Here is a 6,005-nt window from a genome sequence, read left to right as displayed (position 1 = left end):
AAATAGAGGGCTCAGTGTCATGCCTTTCAGGAGCCTGTGTTATTACATCAATTGAGGCTCTACCAAAAGCTCCCGCTTTCTCAAGGAATGCTCCTAGACTGATTTCCTTGCATTTAATAACACTTTCTGTGTGTGATACTGCACAGTGAAAGTTCATTCTCAGTCGACTTACCAATTTGATATGCATGTTGGTTTTGGTGTAGAGGATGCTCCTTTAGTACACCTCCCCTCATATGTCTATCCACCAATTTCTCCATCTTCAAAAGAAGTCGGGCTGATGGGATGATATGCCTTAACCTCAGTATATTCTGATTTCCTTAACTTTGGAATAAACATCAGTTTAACCTGCCTCAAGGCCACAGGAATAAATTCATATACCAGGCAGGCTCCAAATATGTGGAAAAGATATGGAACTAACTCTTCCACCAATTGCTATAAAAGTCCCAGTACTGTTTCATCTGTTCCTGCTGATTTAAATTGTTTGAAGGTATCTAGTGCCCATCTAGTTTTTTATTGATTATATTTCGGGCCAGGTTCCAGTCTTCCCTGTCCATCATATGAATCTTTAATCAGCTCTGAGCTGAGAAAGTGAACTCTGAATAACTCTTTCAGAGTCTCGTCTCCAGTTCATGTGCACTGACCATCTCATAGCTTAATAGTGCTGACCCTGTTAGTCACTTGTTTTGCCATGATCTTCATGAGTTTGGTATATCAGTGATCTTGTGCCTGTACCTTCTTCATGAATATCATTTGACTTTTCTAATTTATTTTTTGTAACAGGTCAGAGTTTCCGTATAGGTATCCTACTGGCATGTCCATTTAGCTACATTAAACAGCCTTCTTGTTTTGGCTCTCACCCCACTCAGCATTTTAATCCACCAAGGTGCTTTCCATGGTGAGCAGGTGCTCTTGGCTGGACAGTTGTTATGATAGGACATGATGATGGTCTATTGCAACTGGTCAGCAGCCAGATCTGTGTCTCTTATCATGCTTCACGAAATGATTTCAAGATTTACTATTAGGTTGTCTGTGTATAATTCCCAGAAGGGTGATAAAACTGACTGTGGTAATTATCGTGGGATATCGACTGCTATCAACTTCATACAAAATTTTATCCAATATTCTTCTCTCAAGGTTAAGTCCATATATAGATGAAATTATTTGGGATCATCAGTGTGGGTTTCAATGTAACAGATCAACTACAGATCAGATCTTTTGCATTCATCAGATATTGGAGAAAAAATGAGAGTACGATGAGACCGTACATCAGCTATTCATAGCCTTCAAGAAAGCCTATGATTCAGTTAGGAAGGAAGTATTGTACAATATTCTGATAGAGTTTGGGATACCCATGAAACTAGTTAGTTTGATTAAAATGTGTTTAAATGAAACGTATAGTAAAGTCCATGTAGGTAAATATTTGCCTGATAAATTTCCTATCCAGAATGGTTTAAAGCAAGGAGATGCTTTATCACCACTCCTTTTCAACTTTGCTATAGAATATGCCATTAGAAAGGTCCAGGGAAACCAGGTGGGACTGAAATTAAATGGGACACATCAGCTGTTGGCCTATGCCGATGATGTGAATGTACTGGGTGATAATGTAGATACCATAAAGAAAAACACACAAACTTTAATTGATGCAAGTAAAGAGATTGGTCTAGAAGTAAACACAGAGAAAACTAAGTATACAAGTATGTTACTGTCTCATCACCAAAATGCAGGGCAAAATCATGACATAAAAATAGGAAACGATGTTTTGAAAATGTGGCACAGTTCAGATATTTGGAACAACGATAAAAGATCGCAACCTGATTCAAGATGAAATTAAGAGGAGATTGAACTTGGGTAATGCTTGCCACCATCAGTCCAGAACCTTTTGTCTTCTCATCAGTTGACTAAAAACATAAAAATTAGAATATACAAAACTATAATTTTGCCTGTGGTTCTGTATGGGTGTGAAACTTGGTCTCTGACATTAAGGGAGGAACATAGACTGAGGGTGTTTGAGAACCGGGTGTTGAGGAGAATATTTGGACTGAAGAGAGATGAAGTGACAGGAGGTTGGCGAAAACTGCACAATGAGGAGCTTCATAACTTGTACTCTTCTCAAAGTATAATTAGAATGATCAAGTCAAGGAGGATGAGGTGGGCAGGACATGTAGCACGAATGGGGGAGATGAATGCGTATAGGATATTGGTGGGAAAGCCAGAAGGAAAGAGACCACTGGGAAGAACAAGGCATAGGTGGGTGGACAATATTAAAATGGATCTTAGAGAGATACGATGGGATAGTATAGATTGGATTGATCTGACTCAGGATAGGGATCAGTGGAGGGCTCTTGTGAACATGATAATGAACCTTCGGGTTCCATAAGATTCTGGGAAATTCTTGAGTAGCTGCGGAATTGGCAGCTCCTCCAGAAGAGCTCAGCTCCATGAGTAAGTAAGTAAGTGAGTAAGTATGTATGTATGACTCCCCATAGGTTCTCTTGGGATTCCAGAAAGTAATTGTAGTTGTAGGTATGCTACCTATCTGAAAGTGTATGTCCCTGTGGTCTGACATAGATGGCTCATCAGATACACGTACATGCCAATTTCTTACCAGGTTTCCTATTTTATTAGTCGCTAGTGTCAAGTCAATATCCTCCTTCCTATTGTAGACCACAAAATTTGGCTCATGCAACTAAAGGATGCCAAAATAAAATAGATGGTTAACCCACATAACCAGAAATAATATGAGGCAACTATGTAAGAGAAACAAAACAGCATTACCTTGAGCAGCTTATTCCTTAATCACAACAACCTGTACACCTGAGGATGGCTGGTTAGGCTGAAACCTGTAGAGTCAATAAAGAAAAATGATGAGTGAATAACCACTGACATTGCACATAGATGGCTTAAAGTATCGATAAAAAGGTTAAGTTGTCCATATGCTTAACTAATTAAGCACTATGCCATGAAGGGAGATTGGATGTATAGATCTACATTTCTTGACCTTGATACTAGTTGGAGGTGAGTGGTCAGATTTACACCCTGGCTGCCTTACCCCCAGGGAAAGAGCCCCGGGTAACTATTAGATGGAAGGCTAGATGGGCTCCAGAGCTGGTTTAGACAACATGGAGAAGAGAACGTTCTTGACCCTACCAAGACTCGAACTCTGACCCCTTGTTTGTCCAGCCTGTAGCCAGTTGCAATACCAACTATGCTGTCCTATCTCTTTAGGTGGCATAAAAGCAAAATGAAAAGTCAGATCTATGCAATGCAGCAAGATGCTGCAATGTAACAGTAAGTAATTGTGCCTGGAATTTTCCACCTGTAGCAATATTGTTATTTGCATTTGTTACATTTTGTTTGGATAGACTTTTCAGGTGTGATAATACTAAAACTGTGATTCAAATATTCTCATGAGATTCATGAGACTGATTTTTGAATGTCGTAGCAGGTTTTGTGTTATGTTCATTCTTTCTATGAAAGTTTTCATTTCACACGTTGTTAACATGATAATTTATGTAATTTATACATACAGTTCTAATGTCATTCAGGTGAGTTGGTATTGTTATTCCCATTGTTTGTAAATTTTGTTAGTTTGATTTACAGATTTTTTTTAAAAATACTTTCATTTCAAGGCATTCTTTACAGGTAAAAAGAATGTCTTATGTGGAGGTCATGTCTCTTCATCTGTCACCAAGAATCTACAGTAAAATCATTTGGCTTTGAGGAAGGCGGGGACGATTGGAAACTTTCACAGAAATTCTTGGGAATTTACATTTTTCAATCGTATTGGCCCACAGTAAGACATACTTTACACAAGGTCGTTGATAAACGTTTTCATGTAAATCATAAATCATTAAACAAATTTTGGTGAAATTTAACATGAGATGTGTGTGTAATGCCCCTTTGATTTTTATCAAAATTGACAGATTACAAACTCTACATGCATAAATGAACTTTTTCATGTATAATGTAAACTCTTAATCCAAGTTTGGCTAAATGTGTTGTAAAATGTCAAGATGCATTGTGTTAAATTTGCCTTTTTGGTATTTAGCCATATTGATCATAAAGTATGCATTTCATAAGATCTTAATTGAACTTTTTGATGTATATCATAAAGGTATTGGAAGGTGGAGGGGTATCATTGCATAATGTTGGTTGGCATTTTGATTATTACCAAATTGAGTGAGTACAAAGAATGCTATGCATAACAACATAAATGGATTTTACCATGTTTTGAGAATGAGAACAAATAAAATAAGTGTGAGATTGTTGCAGTAACCATGCAGCTAATTATGGAAGTAGTATTCACTCATGGAGCTGAGCCCTTCTTAAAAAGCTGCCAATTTTGGAGCTACTCAAGAACTTCTCCAAAGGTTCATTACCGTGCTTACAAGAGCCCTATATTGGTCTCTATCCTGAGCCAGATCGATTCAGTCCATACCATCCAATTCTGTCTCTCCTAAGATCCATTTTAATATTGTCTGTCCACCTACATCTTGGTCTTAGTTGTGGCCTCTTTCCTTCTTGCTTTCCCACCAATATCCTATATGCATTCCTCTTTCTCCCATTCGTGCTACATGTCCTGCTCACCTCATCCTCCTTGACTTGATCATTCTAATTATACTTGGAGAAGAGTACAAGTTATGACGCTCCTCATTGTGCAGTTTTTTCCAACCTCCTGTCACGTCATCTCTCCTCAGTCCAAATATTCTCCTCAACACCCGNTGAGATTGTTGCAGTAACCATGCAGCTAATTATGGAAGTAGTATTCACTCATGGAGCTGAGCCCTTCTTAAAAAGCTGCCAATTTTGGAGCTACTCAAGAACTTCTCCAAAGGTTCATTACCGTGCTTACAAGAGCCCTATATTGGTCTCTATCCTGAGCCAGATCGATTCAGTCCATACCATCCAATTCTGTCTCTCCTAAGATCCATTTTAATATTGTCTGTCCACCTACATCTTGGTCTTAGTTGTGGCCTCCTTCCTTCTTGCTTTCCCACCAATATCCTATATGCATTCCTCTTTCTCCCATTTGTGCTACATGTCCTGCTCACCTCATCCTCTTTGACTTGATCATTCTAATTATACTTGGAGAAGAGTACAAGTTATGACGCTCCTCATTGTGCAGTTTTCTCCAACCTCCTGTCACGTCATCTCTCCTCAGTCCAAATATTCTCAAACACCCTCAGTCTATGTACCTCCCTTAATGTCAGAGACCAAGTTTCACACCCATACAGAACCACAGGCAAAATTATAGTTTTGTATATTCTAATTTTTATGTTTTTAGTCAACTGATGAGAAGACAAAAGGTTCTGAACTGATGGTAGCAAGCATTACCCAATTCAGCCTCCCCTTAATTTCCTCCTAATCAAGTTTTGATTACTACAGTGGTATTTATAAGATAAAATGAATAGCTAAGTAATGTAAAATTATTCATTTCTGTGTGAACAGTGGGATAGTAGTGTACCGTTTTACCGGCTAAGCTGTTGGTGGTGTTTGAGTGACGTAATACCACGCTTAATTGGCGTCGAAATGTGTTCAGTGTTTCTGATGATACGATTAAACAACTATGCGACGTTTTCGTGAATAATAGGTTTTGTTTATTACTTGGATGTCTCAAGTAAATCCAGAGCTTTCGCGTTTAGATGTTGCTAGTGGTTTCCTTTAGTTATCGTTGCCCCCCTGTAGCTGTGAATTCGTTAGCTACATCTAGAATTCCGTTGTAACATATGAACAGTATGATGTAGGTTATGTTTGTCNTGAGAAGACAAAAGGTTCTGGACTGATGGTAGCAAGCATTACCCAATTCAGCCTCCCCATAATTTCCTCCTTAATCAAGTTTTGATTACGACAGTGGTATTTATAAGATAAGATGAATAGCTAAGTAATGTAAAATTATTCATTTCTGTGTGAACAGTGGGATAGTAGTGTACCGTTTTACCGGCTAAGCTGTTGGTGTTTGACCGTGTTTGAGTGACGTAATACCACGCTTAATTGGCGTCGAAATG

Source organism: Cryptotermes secundus, unplaced genomic scaffold (assembly GCF_002891405.2).
Source record: "Cryptotermes secundus unplaced genomic scaffold, Csec_1.0 scaffold174, whole genome shotgun sequence".
Lineage (NCBI taxonomy): Eukaryota > Metazoa > Arthropoda > Insecta > Blattodea > Kalotermitidae > Cryptotermes > Cryptotermes secundus.
The sequence above is the reverse complement of the archived record's forward strand: the minus strand, read 5'-3'. Positions refer to the sequence as shown.